The 21,355-nt window shown below is 50.6% G+C and overlaps 1 protein-coding gene across 13 annotated transcripts in view; it reads left to right on the forward strand.

Annotated features, from left to right (window-relative positions):
* The window catches only part of CTIF (cap binding complex dependent translation initiation factor), a 321,818-nt gene that overhangs the window by 61,255 nt on the left and 239,208 nt on the right, over nucleotides 1–21,355 (forward strand). The window contains exon 2 of one of the 13 annotated variants that reach the window (XM_021092817.1): nucleotides 16,737–16,966. The exons of the other annotated variants lie outside the window; for them this stretch is intronic. The gene's annotated coding sequence lies outside the window, so the exon portion shown is untranslated. The remainder of the gene's footprint in view (nucleotides 1–16,736; nucleotides 16,967–21,355) is intronic. 13 annotated transcript variants of the gene reach the window in all.

Genomic DNA, 21,355 nt, shown 5'->3' on the forward strand with positions numbered 1-21,355 from the left:
CACTTGCAGCTAGCTGTCTCCTGGGTGGGGTGCCTAACTTGAAGACAATGTTAGATCTCTTAGGAATTTTATTTTTTCTATTTTAGTTTCTATTTTGGGTTATGTTTTTTGTAATGCACAAAATGTATTGCCAGGGTGCGTGCATGCATGTGTGTAGCAGGGGTGTGTGCACACAGGTGTATTTTGCCCAAATCGTGCAGTAGTTTACTAGGACTGCTTTAATGAAGTACCACAAACTAAGTGGTTTAAACCCCAGAGATTTATTCTTTTTTTTTTTTTTGGTCTTTTATCCTTTTAGGGCCATATCTGAAGCACATGGAGCTTCCCGGGCTAGGGGTCTAATCAGAGCAACACCAAATCCTTAACCCACTGAGCAAGGCCCGGGATCGATCCCGCAACATTATGGTTCCTAGTCAGATTCGTTTCTACTGTGCCACGACGGGAACTCTGATTTATTCTTTATAGTTCTGAAGGCTGTTAAATCCAAGATAGGGCGTCAGCAGGGTTGATTCCTTCTGAAGGGGGTTCTGGCCCAGGCCTGTCCCCTAGCATCTGGTGTTTTGCTGGCAGTCTTTGGCATTTCTTGGCTTGTAGGTGCATCACCCAATCTCTGCCTTCACCTCCACTGGCGTCTTCTTTGAATGAGTCTGTGTGTGCAAATTTCCCCTTTTTATAAGGAGACCGGTATGACATCTTAACTGATTATATCTGCAAAAACCTTGTTTTCAAATAAGACGACCTTCCAAGGTCCTGGGAGTCAGTCTGAACTTTGGGGGACACAATTCAACCCATACCAGATGGCATGAGCAGTGAATCAAGCTGGAGAACTAGTGGCTTAGCTAAGATGTTTGCTCTCCCGGGTCAGCTAACCTTGTTAGTCCAGCCATCCCCATTTCTCATCAGGAGGCCCTGGTCAAGGAGCTGTCTTGACGAACAGCAAGAGTTGCTGCCAGGGTTTGCTGGGTCCAAGGCCTCCAGGTGGCCTATGGAGAAAGGCCTGTGGTAAAAGGTGCAGGGCCCTGTGTGCCGGGCACAGGAAGAACCCTGGTGTCCTCCTTCCCTTTCCTGCCTCAAAGCATCATGTTGCAATGAGCAAAAGAAGTAGCACCAAGCTGTCATGGGTAACCAGACTCCTGAGCTTATCCATTCAGGGAGGGGGTCAGGAGACCTGGGTCCCTCTGGCATGACCTCGGGTAAGCTGTAGGATTCTGGGATTTTAAAGTAGCAAGCACCTGCGAGATCACCCAGTCCACCCCTCTCATTTTACTGGCAAGGGGACAGAAGCCAGAGGAGGTGAGGGTCCTGTCCAGGGTTTCAGTGATCAGGACTGGCAGCCATGTCAGCTCCTTACTGCTGTGTAACAAAATGCCCCACAAACAGCACACACTTGTCTCCTGCTTTGTGCTGCTGAGAGTCTGGGCTTGGCCTGGCTGGACACTGCTTCCAGGGTCTCTTCCAAGGCTGCAGAATTGGCATTGCCTGGGGCTATGGTCAACTGCAAGAGTGTCTGTGGTTGTTGATGGGGCTCAGTTCCTTGGGGCTATTGGGCTGAGGCCTCAGCTCCTCACTAGCTCTTAGCCAGAGGCCACTTGTAGCTCCTGGCCACGCGGCCATCATGGCAGCCTGCTTCATCAGAGTGTGCAAGCCCAGAAGGCAATGCAGAGTCAGCAAAACAGAAGTCAGTCTTTTGTAACCTTATCACAGAAGTGACATCTTATTATTTTTTCCCATATTCTGTTTTTTTGAAGCAAATTACTAGATCTAGCCTATACTCAAGGGAGGGGATTACACAGGGCATGGAGATCGGGAGGCAGGGGTCACCAAGGCCCATCTTAGAAAGCTGCTTACCACAGCAGCCTATAATAGGAAGCCTAAATAACAGTGGTTTAAACAACATAGAGATTTATTTTTTCTCTCCTGTAAAAGAAATTGGAGGAACGAACTCAGGACAGATTATGGGGGCTCTGTGGCTATCAGGGGCCTAAGCGCTTTCTGTCTTTCTGTTTTGCCATAGACTGAATGGGTAGCTACTTACTAGCCTCAAAGTTGTCTCATAGTCTGTGAGAGCTGCTGGAGCTCCAGACATCATGCCCATATTCCATAAAAGTAGGAAGGACAAAAGGCATGTGCCACTCAGCCCCTTTAAAGGGTTTCCTGCCCAGTAACTTTCTTTTACATCTCATTGGCAACTCTCTCCTGCCAACAATTCTGCAGCCTTGGAAGAGACCCTGGAAGCAGTGTCCAGCCAGGCCAAGCCCAGACTCTCAGCAGCACAAAGCAGGAGACAAGTGTGTGCTGTTTGTGGGGCATTTTGTTACACAGCAGTAAGGAGCTGACATGGCTGCCAGTCCTGATCACTGAAACCCTGGACAGGACCCTCACCTCCTCTGGCTTCTGTCCCCTTGCCAGTAAAATGAGAGGGGTGGACTGGGTGATCTCGCAGGTGCTTGCTACTTTAAAATCCCAGGGCATCGTGTTCAGCAGGAAAACAGATTGATGAGCAGTGAGATCAGGGTCATGGATTGGAGATTGGTGGTTAGCACAGCTTGGTGCTACTTCTTTTGCTCATTGCAACATGATGCTTTGAGGCAGGAAAGAGAAGTTCCAGGCTCTTAAATGAGGGATAAGTAGCATGGGTGGGGCAGGGAAACTCCAGTTGAGGTTACTGGGGAATTGGAAGGGGTTCTGGGGTCTTACCAAGTTTCCAGATTTCTCCTGCTTGGTAAACATAAGTATCCCTCATACCTTGATTCTTACAAATCCTAAGAGAACAACCAAAATCATACGATTTAGAATGCATCTGCTGGAGTTCCCACTGTGATGCAATGGGACCTATGGCATCTCTGCAGTACCAAGACATGGGTTCAGTCCCTGGCCCAGCAGTTTGTTAAAGGATCTGGTGTTGCTGCAAGTGTGGCATAGGTCACAGCTGTGGCTTGGTTGATCCCTGACCTGGGAATGCCATATGCCAAAAAAGAAAAAAAAACAAAAACAGAGTGAATCTGCTCATTCATGTTTAAGAAGTTTCAGAGGTCTCAGTGTGAAAGAAGTGTGATGTCATTAGCAAGGCTGGAAGGTGTGGCGGGCACCTCTCAGCTCGGGGGCTAAGGCATCACTGTCTGAGGGTGCTGAGAAGTACCTGGAGCCTGCCCACCTTCTACACCATACACGGAAGTAGACAAGGGAATTTGCAGGGCAGCAGGGCAGCAGGGCAGCTGGGGCAGCTGGGAATAAGCCCATGATACATGCCCTCTCTATGCATTTATAATGTTAAGATCAGGGGAGTTCCCATTGCGGCTCTGTGGTAGTGAGCCCTTCTAGTATCCATGAGGCTGAGGGTTTGATCCCTGGCCTCGCTCGGTGGGTTAAGGATTCAGCTTTGCCGTGAGCTGTGGTGTAGTTCTCAGATGTGGCTCAGATCTGGCATTGCTGTGGCTGTGACTATGGCGTAGGCCGGCAGCTGCAGCTCTGATTTGACCTCTAGTCTGGGAACTTCCATATGTTGCAGGAGTGGTCATAAAAGGGAAAAAATAAAATATTAAGATCAGGCGTTCCCTGGTGGCCTAACAGTTAAGGACTTGGCATTGTCACTGCTGTTGCTCCAGTCCCTGCTGTGGCGGGGCTTCCATCCCTGGCCCCAGGAACTTCTGCATGCCCCGGGCGTGGCCAAAAAAGAGAGGAAAAAAAAAATGTTAAGTGCAGAACTTGAGAACATATTTCCCTTTGGTATTTTGCCAGCAGGAGGACCCACCGCCGGGAGGCGGGTAAAATGATGGAGCGGTGTTGCTGTGTGGACAGGCAGGCCCTCCTTGTGGTACTTCCCATTTGGTAAACAAAGACTCCTGTAGCAGCACCCAGAGTAAGAACAAGGATGGTGGTGCCAATAATGACAACAGTGGCATTTATTGACTATCGAAGCGTTAAAAGGGCTTAAGGGGGATTATTTCTCAGTCCCCACTTCCAACCCCCAGTCTTCTTCTCAGGGATGGGGCAGAGAGGTGAGGGCAACCCCAGTGAGACTCCCATTTCCCACCTCTCGCTCCATAAGAGGTAAGCAGATTTCTAGATTAAGTGGTGAGGCCCAGGGTGACAGGTGGATAGCATGCCACTCACCCAGCAGGGGCCCTCCTCACTACCAGCGTAGAAAACGCCCTCTGTGCGGACAGCTCAGGGATGTGGAAAGGCCTTGCAAATAAGGCAGTGTCCCTGCTGGAGGGGTATGAGCAGAAGGCTCTGCTGGCCTGGCATGTGGCAGGTGCCTCAGGACAGGGGGTGCCCTCCAAGTGACCAGCCACTTGAGTCTGGGACAGCAGCAGCTGGAGGGACCCTGCAGCCAGCTTTTTTTTTTCCTCTTAAAGTTTCTTTTTCCTTGCTTATACAAATGCCAAAAGCTTATTTTTGGGGGAAAAAAAAAAAGAGGAAAATATAGAAAAGGTAGTCCTAATTTTGCCTCTGAGAGATGTTTTAGCGTATTTTTTGTTCACAGTCATTTTTCTGTTCATTTTCATGTATTCGAGATCCTAAGGTGCATAAAAATGTCCCCCCTACCCCGAAACATGGTGACATGAACATTCTCAGGTTGTTATAGTCCTTCGTCAATTCTTGGGGTGGGGGCGAATAATCTGTCGAGGAGATGGTCACAGTAGGACTGTCTCTGTTGCGGGGTATGACAGCATCTCAGCCCCCCCCACCCCTGTCTGTTCCCCTTCATGCCAGCTCCTTCTCTATACTGCCCAAGACAACAAGGTATCTGGCTAATTCTTAAGACTGAAGGGATTAGGAAACCCCAAGGGTCCAGGCAGTGCCAGGTGCATCCATTAGCCGGAGGCAGGGCAGCACCAGTGTCCTGGGTAGAGGCCCCCGATGTGATGCACGGTGGGTGTTCTGCAAGGTGGTATCCTGGCCCCTCCTCAGCCTGTTGAGGAGGGGGTTGAGCCAGCCCAGTATTCCCCAAAACTTTCCAGCCTGCGGTGCCCATAAAGTGGCCAGTCTACTTTGAGTCTATGAGGACGGAAGCGAGCATGTTGTCAACCAATGTGGCTGTTACCCCTCTGGGCTTCCGTTTTCCTCACTGTCAAAGGGGGACGGTAACAGCATCCTTGGTTGTGAGCAGTAAAATGTGGAGTGTGCTGAGAAGGGTGTCTGGCCCCCATGGGCTCACAGCAGGTGTATGCTACTAGGCTCTCACTCGTGTAACTGTTCCTTGGGAGTTCATGGGTGGTGGGGAGCTGGGACCCACAGGGAAGTAACCCGGATGCTGTAGACAGGTGCGAGATCCCCCAGCAGAGCAAGTGGCCATGCTGATAGCACGCACCTGCCTGCCGCCTGGGTTCAGGTTCAACCGGCTGCTAGTTACTGTCTCCCCTGTGACAGCTCCAAGGTCTGGTCACTTTGCATGGACAGTCTCATTTATTGCTCACACGCTTCACCCCGGTAGCTTAGCACTGATAATGAGGATGAAGCAAAGCAAGGTCTTGTGCTCACTCAGCCCACAGTGACCCAGGCTGCTGTTGGGTCCTAGGTCCCGACCTGCAGCAACCCCCTGGGCCCGCACAAGGGGGTTCCCATAGCCAGGCAGAGAGGGGTGGGAAGGGCTGCCTCTAGAGGTGACGGGGCCCGTTGAATACTTCTGCACTGAAACAGCTCCTCTGAAGCATCCCATTCTGCAAGTCCTGTCCATATGCCTGTTTGGGGCCAGCGTGTGGTCATGTGGCCTGAAGGCCTGGGAAGAAGAGCTGATTTCCTGCCAACGCCTACTCTTTTATCCCTTCTGCCTGGTGTTTGCAACAAGGATTTGGGAGCTGTTTTATCTGGCAAGTTGCACTGTGCCCTGGCCACCTGGGCTGGTTGCTGTGGGCATCAGGAGAGGAGATAGCAGCATGGCCTCTGCCCTGGAGGTCAAGGCTTCCCAGGACTGCACATAGGCCAGGCGGTGCCTCTGTGAAACCTCTGCCCCCCGCACCCAGCAGACCTCCCACCCCTCCTCCAAGGTCACTCAAGAAGGTGTTCTCTGACCTTCTTTCCCAAATTATTATATTTCTGTTTTGCTTTGTTGGTTTTGGGAGCTTGTTTTATTGGGGTATAGTTGACATATAACATATTAGTTTCAGGTATGCAACGTAATGATTCCATATTTGTATATGTTGTGAAATGATCACCCAGACTATCAATCGCCATTGTTTATTGAGTCTCTAGTGCCTGTTTCATTCTGCGATAAGCACATCATGTGTATACATCACATGTTGGTTGCCTCCTCCTTGCCTGGGGCTGTACTGATTTTACATATTTTTATATAGTCCTCTCAACTGCCCTGTTGAGCAGGGGTAAACACCTATTTTGGAGCCAGGGAGACTGAGGCTCAGAAGGCTTGGTACCTTCCTGGAGGTCATGCAGTGAGTTTGTCACCCAGTTCCTCTGTGCTGACTCCCATGTATGTCTCTGGGGCTCCCAACTGGAATTCCTACTATACACCATCTTCTCCCTGCCACCCGGGGGCTCCTCAGGGCAGAGGCCACACTGCATCCACCTGGTACCCGGGGTCTAGTGCAATGCCTGGCACGCACTGAGATATTGGCTGGCGCTTGTTGTGCTTTGAGTCAAGGGTAGAGCCAGAATAAAGGGCACAGGGCAGGTTGGCAGGGGCGAGAGGGGCTGAAGGGATATTCCTCTTGATATTTGGCAGCTCAGTGTCCCCAGCTCTGTTCCTGGCTTGGCACTCCAACTAGCCTGGAATGTTGGATATTGTTTTCCTCCCTTGGATAGTGCTAGATGATGAGTAGGCTCTCCATGACCTTTGGCCCCAGGACTAGTTCTTTCTTTGCCCTGCAACATCCGAGCCCTGAGTGGCCTCCTGTTACATCAGTCCCAGTGCAGCTTGTCCCGCATCAGTTCCATGTTACACTGGTCTTCCTGGTGAGGCTGTGACACTAGATGAAATCCGAGCCACGCTTTCCTTGCTCTAAGCTGTGTTAGACTGGCTGTTTGCACCAGCCGCTGTCCTCATCCATGTTGGTCACACCTGTTGCTGGTTCAGTTTTCAGACTGTGGTCTTCCACTCAGGGAAGTGTATCTCAGCCCAGTTTAACTGAATCTACCCTCATCTTGAAGGCTTTAGGCCCATTCTTTACCCAGCTATAGGAAAAGAAGAAGAACCTTTTATTGTTGTTGTTGAAGCCAAGAGGACTTGGCCACGTTAATCTGTGTTAATGTCAAGGGGCCAGCTCTGCCTTCCCAGGCTCACAAAAGAAAAATGTGTTTTTCCTCATCTTGATCCAGTGCCTGTAAGACAGATGGATGACCAGGATGTGAGCAGCGTGTTTAGATATTGAGAATCAATGGAGCAGTTTCCTGAACTCCGGATATTGTGTCTGCGTGCAATAGACACAATGATTTCTCACATCAGGCTTGGCAAGGGTGTTTCCAGACTCTTACAGATGTTCTGATGGGGTCCCCACCCACAGGGAGAGCCTGTAACTCTAAGAAAATACCTGGCCAGCCTCATTTATAAACATGAGACAATATTGTTGGGTGGCAGCCTGGGAACCAGTCTGTGGGGAGTGGAAATGCAGTCTCCTGGCAGCTGTAAACTAATGGTCCTGCTTTGCCCACATGCAATTTAAGATGGCCCCTTACATGGCATTGGAATGAGCCCGTCTTCATCGGGTGTGTAGGACTAAGATCTTACTCTAAAAGACTTTTAGTTTTGTTGTTTTTCTTCTCTTTTAAGGCCGCACCCACGGCATGTGGAAGTTCCCAGGCTAGGGGTTGAATCAGAGCTGCAGCTGCTGGCCTTGACCACTGCCACAGTCACAGCAGATCCAAGCCACATCTTTGACCTATGCCGCAGCTTGTAGCATCACCAGATCCTTAACCCACCGAGCAAGGCCAGGGATCAAACCCACATCTTCATGGATACTAATCAGGTTGTTAACCTGCTGAGCCACAATGGAAATTCCAACTTTTAGGTTTTCTTTAATGTAAAAAAATGTCAGAGAAGTTTAGAGATGGCAGTCTCCTGGAGGTAGCCTGAGGGAGTGGAAAGGAAACACATTGGCACAAAGCTCAACTAGGAAGGGTTTTATTCCTGGCTCTGTGATTTGGGATGTGTCATGTCATAGCTTGTGTTTCCTGATCTGTAATATGAAGGATTGGCTTACCCATTTCCTTGCTTCTAGGAGACATGTTCTTCCCACAGCATGTTAATAGCTCTGAAATTAGGGTGCATTTTGCTATCGCTGGCCATCAGCCACATGGCAGGTATGTCACATGGCCTAGCTGTCATTGCCTGAGCAGGTGTGAATGTGGTCCTGCTGGTCAGACTCTCATGACCTCAGCTGAATTCGATATGTTGGTGGTTATCCAGGTGTAAGTGTAATTGTCACTCAAAATGTCTTCCCAAAGATCTCACTGTAATTTATTATTGATACCAAGTGTTGCTGTGTACACAGAGGGACATGGAAACAGTAGTGAGGCATTGATTTGATATGAGAAAAGCAAATATTTGTTGTGGGGAAAGGACTGCAGTTTCACACTTCCTTGTAAAATAAAAGAATAATCAGTCCCATGCATGCCACCAAAGGTAGGAGAAATTCCTAAATCCCTCAGAAGAGATGAAACCACCTCAAAGCCATGTGAGGCTTATGTGACCAATCTGTCTGCATGCAGGACTGTCATTAAGGAATTATGTCATGGTTGGACTAGCAGCATTTTTTCTTTTCTTTGTGGCTCGTAAAATAATGGTGGGTCTTAGAATTGACAACTTTGCTTTCTAAGATTTCTCCTCTTCTTAACATCTAGCAGTTTTTAATTGGCATTTTTTGGGTCAGTTCCTCCCAAGGGTTCCTCTGGGCCCTGCAGCACTTGACTCATGATATCAATTGCCTGGTTACTTTCCTGTTTGTTTTTAACACCTAAAACCAAGCTTGAGTAAGTACTTATTAAATGAATGGATGAATGGGATGGATGGATGATGGAAGGATGGATGAATGGATAGATATATAAATAAATGAATGAATTTATGGATAAATGGATGGAAGTATGGATGAAAAGATAGATAAATGGAGGATGGATGGATGGAAGGATGGTTGAATAGATAGAGATATGGGTGGATGGATGGATGGATGGGCAGATGACTGGAGCTGCATCAGGAGATGAATTTTGTCTTTGGGAAGCAGCAAAATCCCTTTTAGAGAAGCTGCAGACATTTCTCCCAGATTCAGGGGAAACCTGGATTCAGGATTTTAGGCTTTTTGTTGATTTTTTTTTTTTGGCTGCACCTGTGGCATGTAGAATTTCCTGGGCCAGGGATTGAACCTGCACCACAGCAGCGACCCAAGCTGCTGCAATGATAATGCTGGATCTTTAACTTGCTGCTTCACAAGAGAACTCCTGTTGATATTATTTTATTCACTTATAGTCTTAGTTGATTCTCACAACTGTAGTGTTCTCTGGATAGGTCTCCAAACTACTCAGCTAGAGATTTGAACACAAGGCAATTATCTTGGGACCAACTTGTGTAGATACACTAATTTTTTAAACAGCTTTATTGAGATATAGTTCACATACCATACAGTTTGCCTTTTTAAAGGCTATAATGGAATGGTTTTCAGTATAATCACAAATGTGGGCAACCACAGTCATTTTTAGAACATCTTCATCACCTCAAAAAGAAACCCTATACCCCTTTAGCTATTGCCTTCCTGCCCACCTGTTCAATCCCCTTATCCCTAATCCTAAACACACACTAATCTACTTTCTGTCTCTATAGATTTACATATTCTGGACATTTCATGTGAATGGAGCTGTATAATTTGTGGTCCTTTGTAACTTTCACTTAGCGCAATGTTTTTACAGTTCATCCACATGGTAGCATGGATCAGGACTTCATTCCTTTTTATGAGCAAATAATATTCCATTGCCTGGATATACCACATTTTGTTTATCCATTATCAGTTGGCAGATGTTTGGGTTGTTTCCATGGTTTAGCTGTTATTATTAACACTACTAAAAACATTCATGTACAAGTTTTTGCACAGACATAGATTTTCATTTCTCTTAGGTACACATATGTATATCCCTTGGAATGGAATGGTTGGATCATATATGAACCCTATATGTAATCTGAGGATCTACCAGACTGTCATCCAATGCAGCTGTCCCATTTTCCATTCTCACTAGCAGTGTATGAGGGTTTTAATTTCTTCATATCCTCACCAACATCTGACTCAGTGATTTCTAAGGCCTTTTCTATTTCTAAGCTCCCAGGATTCTGGGGTGAAATCCAGCCACTGTTGAGACAAAGGAGGCCCTTTTCTGGGCTCTGTACATCCTCCTTCTTCTGTCTCAGCAGAGTTTGCAGAGGGCTGCGGGGAATTTCTCAGTTAATTACCTGCCAGTTAACTACTCAGCCTGCTCCCTGTGGCTGTAACTGACTGCAGATTGCTCCTGCTGTGTGCCAGTAAAGAGGTTATCTGCTGCTCCAACACACTCCAGTGAGGGGAATTAACCATAGGGATAATGGGAAATAGAGCCTTGTGTCTGGGATGGCCTAATAAGAACGGCCATCTGGGATCAGCCACCAGGTGGGTTCTCTCTTCTCTCTGCAAGGCACCTGGCTGCATCTGGGAGTCCTTGCTGTAGCTGCCCACGAACTTGCCCTGGGAGAGCGCCTAGGTCACAGAGGCCCAAGATGAGCAAGTTCACAACAGTCCTTTCACTGTGAGCCCAGGGTCCTCTCTCCATCTTCTGTGGAGTCATACTTTGTACCAAGCCCTGGAAGTATAAGGATGGGAAAGACAAAATAACTCCTGTCCACAGAAGGCATATTATGGTGGGTTCCCATTGGGGGTGATCTGGAGCTCAGATTTTCTGGCTGCCTGTTTCCCTGATGATGTGACCTCAGCACATCCCAGAGAGAAACACTTGGGGGACACCAACCCTAAGAGAACGAGGATGCCTGAGTCTTCAGCGTGGCTGTGGCCAGCAGCTCTCTTCTCTGGCTTGGCGGCTACTGCTGAGAGCTCGGGAGTGGGGCTTTGTGTTCCACAAGGTGACAGCTGTAGCCAGCAGAGGTCTGGGGTCTGCAGAGCTTGGTTCTCCCAGCCCCTCTGTCAGGAGAATCCTCTGTAGCACATAGGACTTTTGCCCATTCATTCCCTTTCCCTTCATCCCTCAGAGCTTCTGCTGCATCGTAGCACAACCTGGTGGGAACGGTCAGTTATTTATCGGCTCATGCCACTGGGCAGTGGGACTCCGAGATTTTGCTTGTGCTGGGGGCAGGATGCCTGGGTTGTAGTCCTTTCTGTCACTATGCCACAGGCACATTGCTTCAGAGTCCCTGTCTATAAAAGGGAAGTGGTGACTCGTGCCCTGTCTCCCTCATACACTGCGTGAGTGAGAGGCAGCTGGCGGGAGGGTGCTGGGCTGTGCAGACCCAAGGAGCAGGTAACTTCAGATCTGATTCAATGGTCCATATCTGATGGCAGCTGACTCTATTTTCCTGTGAGAGGCACAAAGCCCTGACCTGGAGCAGTTCCAGGGCCCACTTCAAAAATGACCATGGGAGGAATTCCCGTCGTGGCTCAGTGGTTAACGAATCTGACTAGGAACCATGAGGTTGTGGGTTCAATCCCTGGCCTTGCTTAGTGGGTTAAGGATCTGGTGTTGCCGTGAGCTGTGATGTAGATTGCAGACGCGGCTCGGATCCCGCGTTGCTGTGGCTCTGGCGTAGGCCGGCGGCTGCAGCTCTGATTGAACCCCTAGGATCTGGCTTGGATCTGATCCTGACCTGGGAACTCGATATGCCATGGGGGTGGCCACAAAAGAGAAAAAAAAAAAAAAGGTAGTGACCATGGGGTACAGCAGCTCATGAGGGGATGTTGGGCAAGGGATTGGGGACAGGGGGTGGATGGAGCTCTGGGCTCTTCACTTCTGTTTAATCAGAGTAGCCATATCATGATGCTGCTTTGTTTGGGTTCAAGTCCTAACTCATCGAGCCTCTCAACAAATGACGGTGGGCAGCTCCTCTCTGCCTTGGTTTCCTAATTTGTACAATGGGAACCAAAGGTGCTTGCTTACATTATAGGATTGTCTTGAGGATTAAAGTAGTATCTGACAGGAGTTCCCATCATGGCTTAGCAGGTTACAAGCCCAACTAGTATCCTTCAGGTTGCGGGTTCCATCCCTGGCCTTGTTCAGTGGCTTAAGAATCTGGTGATGCTGTGAGCTGTGGTGTAGTTTGCAGATGCGGCTTGGATCCTAAGTTGCTGTGGCTGTGGTGTAGGCTGGAGGCTGCAGCTCCAATTTGACCCCTAGCCTGGGAACCGCAGGTGCGGCCCTAGAAAGAAAAAAAAAAGTAATATCTGACAAGCATTTAGCACAGAGTTTGGCACATACTATGTGCTTGGTAGTTGTTATCTTTTATGTATCAGGAGAGCTGTGTGTAATTTAATTGGAAAGATAAGTATTGTATTAGAGGAAAATAGTTTGGAAACCAGTGATCTATGGGGAATACAATATTGATGATTTGCTTTCCTACTTATGTAAAGGTCAAAGGCAACTGGCCCTGAATAGGAGCAGCCCTCCTGGGGTCCTCAAGGCAAAGACAGGGACATCATGAGTGTCCAGGAATCAGGGGTCTGGCCTTCTGTTTTCTGTGGTTGTTTGCTCCCGGGCTCTTGCTGCTCAGTTCTGCCTGTGGTTCTTGGAGAATTCGAGTTGAGCTCGAAGAGCCTGGGCACTGGATCAAGATCGAGATTCCTGTGGTTGCTGTCCAGAGGCCTCAAGCTGTGTGTGATACACACACAGCCTCCTCAGCTAAAGAGGAGCCCGCCCCAGCCTACTGTACTAGCTGGATGCACTGCTAATGTGCCGTCCTTCTCTGCCCACTAGCAGCCAGCAACTGCCTGTCTGCTAGTACTCAGGGGACAGTAACCTGCTGTCCACTTTCTTTTCTTTTTGAACATGTCTGCAGCATGTGCAAGTTCCCAGACTAGGCATCGAACCCACATCATGGGCTGCTGCAGCGACAGTGCCACATCCTTAAACTGCTGCTATGCCACAAGGGAACACTTCTGTTTTCTTATTTCTGAGACTCCATAATTCAGTTCTCAGTGATTAATGGAATGTCTACAGCGGTCTCAGATCTGGTTCCCAGGGAACAGGGGAAGGAACAGACATGTCCTTGGCCTCTAAGAGCTCGTAGTTTAGCTGAGGAAGGAGGCAGCCCCTCAGACCCCTTCAGGGCTGAGCTGGAGTATGGTGGGGGCTTGGGACAGCCCTGTCCACTTACCTGGACCTCCCCCAAGACACTCAGGAGGAGCACCCTTTTCCCTGGACAGAGTTTAGGGTACACCACCTTCTGTGGTTGACTGTTTTCTTTGTTTTCAGTGCAGGCCAATCCTTGCAGAGTGACACAATCTTCCTAGAATAGCTCTGTGGCCTGTCTTCCACCAGGTTGGGGTAGTGTCCTGCTGGTCAGAAACCTTTCATTCTTCCTCTTCACAGTGACTTTGCATATTTCTATTTTGGACTGCCATGTATTGATTTTGCATTGTGACTCCCAGGGGGGCAGTCCTTGTTCTTGATTTCTAAGTTCTTAGGGACACTCCTCATTTTTGTGGTCATAGACCACATACAGTAACTTTGTGGCAGGGGTCTCAAACTTGGATGTCTGTGAGGGCCAGCGAGGTAAAGTGTGAGTGTGCAGAGCCACAAGAGAGTGATGGCTATGGGCCTTGGGTGACATTAGGGAGTGTTGGGGTCTGTGGAGAACTGTCTGAAGGGGTCAGCGCTGCTCAGCTCTGGCCAACGCTTGCAGTGTGGGGAGGTGGGCCAAGACAGCTGGATCTCCCAGTCTTTGAAGAAAATCAGAAATGTGGATTTTTACATGAAATTTTCTGGCTTATAAAACTGGCTCAGGAGTTCCCGTCGTGGCTTAGCAGTTAAGAACCCAACTAGCATCTATGAAGACGTGGGTTCAATCCCTGGGCAACCTGACCTCGCCCAGTGGGTTAAGGATCCGGCATTGCCCTGAGCTGTGGTGTAGGTCGCAGACACGGCTGGGCTCCCATGTTGCTGTGGCTGTGGTGTAGGCCATTGGCTACGGCTCTGATTGGACCCCTAGCCTGGGAACCTCCATATGCTGCTGGTTCAGCCATAAAAAGACAAAAAACAAAACAAAACAAAACAGCAAAACAGTCTCAAATATTTTAAAAATACCTAACAGACCAAAATATACCATGGTCCTGACATGGCCGCAAATGGACTTTTGCAGCTCTGCTTTGGTTATTTATGCTTCTGTGCCGGAAGAGCTGGTCATCCACGGTGGCTGGGGACAGAGGCCAGAGGGCCCAGTGAGCAGCTGCTACAGATATTCTGAGGGGCAGGGTCACTGTGAGCCAGTGGCGTGGTAGTGGTGGTGCTGATAGTGGTGTCAGGGTGGCCTCCAGAGGTGAGCTTGATTGAGCCGTCCCCGGGCGGGGATGGGGTGCTGTTCTCAGAGTGAGCCAGCTCTGCCTTCTCAGCCGTGAGACGGGCCTGCAAGGTTACAGCCCCTGAGGGACAGGCTGTGTGGAACCTGTTCCAGCTTCGGAGATCCTGCCACCCTCTCGGAAGCCACTTAGTACTGTCACCACTCCCGCCGGGCTCCGGTTCAGGCAGCTGTTGCCAGGAAGGAGCAAGATGACTGGGGACCCTGCTTACCCTAAAAGGGACACTGGAGAGAGTGTCACCTGAGAAGGAAGGCCTGGGTGCTGGGCTGCCGGGCTTAGAGGAGCTGCCTGGCCTTCACCCGAGGCGCCCTCCTAGATACGTTGCTGGGTCAGAGCAGGACACCGCCGGTCTCCCTTCCCAGCATGCTCTGCACGAGTTTCCACTCTTTGTCAACTCAGAAGCCTTTGAAGGCTGGTGTGGGGCCCACATGGTCTGCTTCTCATGCATTCGTTCTTAATCCTCCTGACACCTGATGAGATGGTGCTTTTATCACCAGTCTACTTTAAAGACGAAGACAGGCTGCCCAAGGTCACAGAGCTTGGTTTAGCCAGCTCTGGGACCCAGAATCATTGTTTCTCTGTCTCAGGAGTAAGGGGCAGGGAGGAAGCCTCCTGTCTCCAGCCAGGGATGGAGCGGGCTAGCCAGTGTCCCTGAAGCCTGTGACAGCTTTGGTATGTTTATCTCCCTGTGGGGCTTTACCTCCATGCTCCTTGGTGCCTATACGGCATGACATACAGCAGGTACTCAGTGCCTGGGGAGGTGAATGGCCTTAAGGAAGCTCTTGAATGTGGTGGGAAGAGATTGGAGTCTTGGCTCTGGGACCAGGGGAGCCTGGCCGCTGGTGGGGAGGGGGGATGGGACAGCACCTTTGGCTTTAATATTCTAAAGAGAGAGGGGGCTGGAGGGGAACCTGGGTCTAGTAGCAGTGGGCAGAAGAGCTGGGGAGGCCCACTCTTGGGGCAGGGCTGTGCTGGCGTGGGCATAAGAGGGCGGGAGAGCCATAGGCTGGTTGGCTGTCCTGGGCTTGGAGGGTGAGAGGTGTAGAATGAAGTGGGGCCCACAAGGATCATGAAGTCTTGTCCAGACAAGATAAAAAACCCATAAAAAATTCAAGAGCAGGATAAGAGTTAGGTAGCAGCGCAAAGGAGGATAAGAAGGTGTCAGGAGGCAGCCTGTACTCAGCCAAGGGAAAGGGTCGGGGAGCTCCCGTTGTGGCTCAGCAGGTTAAGAACCTGACTATTATCCATGAGATGTGGGTTTGATCCCTGGCGTTGCTTAGTGGTTAAGGATCCAGCGTTGCTGCGAGCTGTGGTGTAGGTCACAGATGCGGCTCATATTTGGTCTTCCTATGGCTGTGGCATAGGCTGACAGCTGTAGCTCCAATTAGATCCCTAGCCTGGGAACTTCCATATGCTGCAGAAGTGGCCCTAAGGAAAAAAAAAAAAAAAAAAGTGGGGAGTGGTTGGGGAGTCAGGCTCTGGAGCCCAGTGGAGGCTCCAGTTAACCCCCGGGGTCTGGAGGGGAAGGGCAGACCCGGAGAGCAGGGACATCCAGGGAGAAAGCAGGAGCTGGCCCTCCCAGAGCCCACCCCATGTGCCCTCTGCCCATTGTTTTGGGCTCATCTGCTGGTGCGGAGGCCTCTGCAGGGTTGGGAAAGTGTCTGTTTCAGGATTTTTCCTTGGGAGGAAGTCCCGGTCAGGAGGCTGCAATCTGATGGGTGTCCTATGCAGAGACTGTCATGGGTACACCCCACCCCTGCGTCCATAAGGACCCCCTTCCCAGACGCCTCTCCCCGTGCCACCATGGTGGGTGTGCTGAGGAGAGAAGGCTTCTCAGCCTCTATCTCTCCTGCCTTCTTGGCACACAGCAGCCTGTCCCCTCACTGTGAAAACTGGTCCAGCTTCTCAGTCACTTCCAAGGTTGCTCTGCAGAGTGAGCAGTGAGGCCCGAGACCATTGGTCTCTCCATGGAAGCTCTGAAAGAACCACAGGGCTTGGGCCAGGGCCTGCCATGGAGTGAGGGCTCAGTAGGATGTAAAAATGATGCAGTGATTTGGGGCTGTCTGTTATTAGGAATGTTAGTTAATGACTATAACCCAGAATTGCGCTTAAGGTCCATAGGCCTTGATAGTCATGGCGGGGGGCGGGGGGTGGGGGGGGAGGTGACTCAGCTCAGCAAGGGTCTTTGGGAATGCGAGACTGTCAAGAGCCTGGGGACCTGACTCTCAGGCTGGGCTCTATCCATAGGGATCTGAGGGACTCCCAGCAGGACCTCCTCTTCTCCAGGCTCCAGGGTCCTCATCTGCACAGTGAAGGAGCTGGATTTTCAAAGATCCATTGAGGTCACGGGGCTTAGCTGCCAGGAGCCCCTCCAACTTGTTGAGAGCAGGTGGATGTGTCTGGACCCCCAGCTCGGCCCCACAGGACCCTAAGGAGGTGCAGTTACCTGTACCTGGTGCTGAGACATCATGATAGAGGTGAGTGGTCCTGGAGTCCACATGTAAATTCTAGTTTAGCCTATGGAGATCCTGCCTGGCATGAGAGAAACTGCCCCTCTCCCAGGGAGCAGCCAAGAGGCCAGAGGGTCAGGATGGAGAATCCCCATTTTGCAGAAAGGATAGCAGGATAGGTAATGGCTGGATAATGGACAGAAGGGATGTGCATGTTTTCTAGATCTTGGCTGTTCCCAGTGAGATCCTCTGACCAGCAGCAGCATCACCAGCTGGCAGCTTATTAGAAATGCAGAATCTCAGGCCCCAGATGGGGTCCTCTTGAGCCCGAATCTGCATTTTAAGAAGATCACTTGTGATCCCTGCCCACAGAAAATTTGGGATGCACTGCTCTGGGCCACTTTCCATAAACTCTTTTAACCATACCTCACAGAAAGAAATAGATTTCCATGATGTATTTAGATAAGACAAAAAAGTTCCATGAAACAATAGCTCCACTTACAATGTGTGTTACTCACTGATAGTTTCAATTTAGTTATATATTTTTAATTTTTTTTTTTCGTTTTTTTAGGGCTGGACCCGAGGCATGTGGAATTTCCCAGGCTAGGGTTTGAATCAGAGCTGCAGCCGCCAGCCTACGCCACAGCCACAGCAACGCCGGATCCGAGCTATGTCTGTGACCTACTGCTCATAGCAACACTGGATCCTTAACCCACTGAGCAAGGCCAGGAATCGAACCTGTGTCCTAATGGATACTAGTTGGATTCATTTCCGCTGTGCCACAACAGGAACTCCTATATATTTTTGATGATCATAGTTTGTCTTAACACTAAGTTTATTTCGCAGCCCATGAAACCACTAAGGTCTGCAGTTTGAAAAACACCAGCTAGGAGTTCCCATCGTGGCTCAGCGGTTAGTGAACCTGACTAGTATCCATGAGGTTGAGGGTTCGATCCCTGGCCTCGCTCAGTGGGTTAAAGATCCAGCATTGACGTGAGCTGTGGTGTAGGTCTCAGACACAGCCCGGATCCTGCGTTGCTGTGGCTGTGGTGTAGGCTGGTAGCTGCAGCTCCGATTTGACCCCTAGCCTGGGAACTTCCATGTGCTGCAGGTACGGCCCTAAAAAAAACAACCAAAAACAAACAAACAAAAAAAAAAACGAAGAGGCTAGCTAACCCCCGTCTGACATTTCAGTGGTATGTGTGTGTGGGGGGGTGTCAGGCATTCAGAGGACACCAGGTGTTCTGACTCCCAAGACAGTAAATGTCACTGATTTCTGAGGTGGCCTCCAAGTCCAAGTGTTTCTGAAGTTTCCTACTTCCGGTGGTTGGGGGTCTGAGGCTCCTATTCAGAGGCCTCCACCGAACCCCCTGTTTTTCTTCGGCGAGTACTGATGTGGCTCTGAGTCCCCAGGTCAGCTCTGACAGAAGCGGCCAAGCATGAGGACTGCAGGCTGAGAGGAAAGGCATTGTCCCCAAGTCCTGTTCGTGCAGGAGGTAGGGTGTGGGCTGGACTTGGGGTGGGTGGCAGCAGGACATTGTGAAGGGGGTTCCCATGGCTTCCTCAGGGAATGCCATGGGCACCCAGTAGGTATCCCCTGGCAGCTGGCCTCTCTCGTCCCACACTCGCTGTGGGCAGCCTGGCCCGGCCCTGTCCTGGAGGCTGCCTAACAGCCGACAGAAGCAAAAAGCCCTCTTTGCAGGCTCTGGGTGCAGATGTCGTTGCCAGCACTGTGTGGAGGTGGGAAGGTGAGAGGGACTGGGCCTTGTGTGTAACAGCGTCACCAAAAGCAACCCAAGGGCGTCCAGGCGAGCAAGGCTGGCCTGCAGCAGGCGGCCTTGGGAAAGTGGTGGTGGAAACACGGTGGGTGGATGTGATTCAACAGCAGGGGAGTGGTGCTGACTGCCTGGGCCCTGCCACCCACCCTCGGCTCAGATGTGCTGTCCTGTGGAGCTGCTGTCCCGATGGGATGGATGGATGTTCAGATCCCCGAGCCCCCAGGCCGCTGTCTCAGGAGTCCAGAGCAAGCCCTCTGCAGCCCCACACAGCTCCCTGCAGTCAGCCTGCAGTCCAGGAGGCTGGACCCCTTGCAGTAGCCACAAGCCAAAGAATGAGCTTGAGGAGAAGGGGTCTGATGAGGGGTGAGGGGCGAGGGATGGCCCTTTGGGGGCCTGGAATGATGGATCCCCCAAGGAAGGGCTGGAGGGCAGAGAAGCAGAAGCGTTTCATCTGGTTTGCAGGTCACTGAATTGGTACTGGGAATTGGGGTAGGACATGATGCCTCTAATGCTTGGCTGTTCTGAAAGGGATTGCCTAAATTTACAGCTGCTAATGCCATTTGTCACTGGGCAGGTGGAGAAAGGATGCTGAGAGGCCTGGGACTTTTCCAGCTTCTTATCACTGGGCCTTCCCTTTTCCCCCAGACCCCTGGCCCCTGATGTAGCTCTATGAGCCTCCCACCTCCCCCCAAGGATGGAAGGCAGGCGGGCCCGGAGGGTGAGAGGAGCGGGATTCCTGACCTCTGGCTGGGCCCTGGGTGTTAGCTGAAGCACCTTTGCTGAGTCCTGCTTTCCCAGGGAAGCCGCCGGGCTCAGCCCCTCCCCCCCAGGCCCCGCCCTGCCGCCGGCAGGCTCTGAGCTGCTTGCCCTTTACAGCAAAGCGCGGTCTCAGCGCTTTTCCCACCCCTGCTGTCTGCCTTTTTGTTCTTTCGCATCCATCACCTGGCAGGGAATGGGGGCAGGGCGCGGCGCGGAGGAGAGCCAGGAAAGCTGCAGGGGCGGGTTCCTGGGATATGGCCTCCGCTCTGCAGGCTGCATCCTGGTGGGCTGCAGCCCGGAGAGGTGCTCCCTCCTCTTCCACCGTTCCCTTTCTTTTTTCTTTCTCTGCTCCCATCCCCTCTTATCCCGGGTATCACTTTCACTGATCATTAAAACACTAGCTCCTGTGGCTGGCTCTCAGCTTCGCCAGGCGCCAAGCTATTGGAGCGTTTCCCACCCTGGTCTTCCTGTGCATGGAAACTGGCCGGGAGGAGACCCCAGAGCACTGGCAGGAAGGAGAGGAACAAGTCCTGAAGGAGAGCATCCCTTTATTTCTTGCTCTCTCCACCAGCCTGAAAGTTTACACTGTGCCTCCTCACCCTTTTTTTCCTTAAAAATGGGATGGAACGTCTAGGCTTGTACCCCAAAGAATAGAAATCAGGAACTCAGACAGGTACTTGCACAGCCCTGTTCACAGCAGCGTTATTCCCTGTAACCAAAGGTTGAAACAACCTGAATGTCCACTGATGGATGAATGGATAAACGAAAGTGTAGTCCATATAGACAGCATATTACTGTAACACAGGTGTGAAATTCTGGCACATGCACCAACGTGAATGAATCTTGAAAACATTTTAAGTGAAATAAGCCATTCATAAAAGGACAGATATTGTATGATTCCACCTACGTATGCAAAATAGACAAATTCATAGAGACAGAAAGTAGAGTGGTTTCCATTTGAGTGGGGGATGGGCAGTTGTTTGCTGGGCACCAGGTTTCTGTTTGGGATGATGAAAACATTCCGGAAATAGTAGTGATGCTTAAACAACATTGTGAATGTACCTAATGCCACTGATTTGTGTCCCTAAAAATGGCTACAATGGTACATTTTATGTTACATATATTTTACAACTATTAAAAAATGGTGGCGGGACTGCCTGACCCATAGCCTAGATGAATGAAGGAGCCCACCCTCCCTCTCTCTCTCGCCTCCCTCTTCTCTAGCAAAGAGATAAATCTTGGTGCTTTTCTGCTGAAGGAGAGTCCTGAACGCTGCTTGGGGCTCATTCTAGAATGTGCAAATGAGCCTAAGTGATATGTTAGCCTGGCTCCCCCTCAGAAAGCAGAGTTCCTGAAAGTACCCCAAGAATGGGAGTCCCGGGGCTAGAGGGTGGGGGGTGACAGAGGAAGAGGGCGAGTTGGCAAAGAGGTGTTATGGATCTGGTCATCACTGTGGGCAGCTGGGTCAATCCCCTGGGACGTGCTGAGGGACCGTGAAGAGGGTGCCTCCACTGTTTTCTGAGAGACCAAGAGGGAGCGTTTGTCCTGGTCCAGGACTGCCCTAGGGGCTGTTAGTGCCGCCCACTTACTTCAGGGTGTGCAGGCACCAGGTGCCAGGTGGGCTCCTGCAGGTACTGCTGGTGTGTATCAGCAGAGACCTGGGCAGGTGCTTTCAGGCTGTACGTGTGCATCCAATTGGGCAGTGTGACCAGAGCAGGAGGGGGCCTCCAAGATCAGTGACCAGTGTGCTCCTTTTCCCTCTGGGTACCAAAATTCCGTAGCATAGGAATGTGTCTCCATGCCTCTCCCTTTCCTTGGTCAGCCAGTGGGGGGTGACTTCTGCCTCCAGGCTCCCTCATGGGACCATGATTTGGCCCCA

This window comes from Sus scrofa, chromosome 1, assembly GCF_000003025.6.
Source record: "Sus scrofa isolate TJ Tabasco breed Duroc chromosome 1, Sscrofa11.1, whole genome shotgun sequence".
Taxonomy (NCBI): Eukaryota; Metazoa; Chordata; class Mammalia; order Artiodactyla; family Suidae; genus Sus; species Sus scrofa.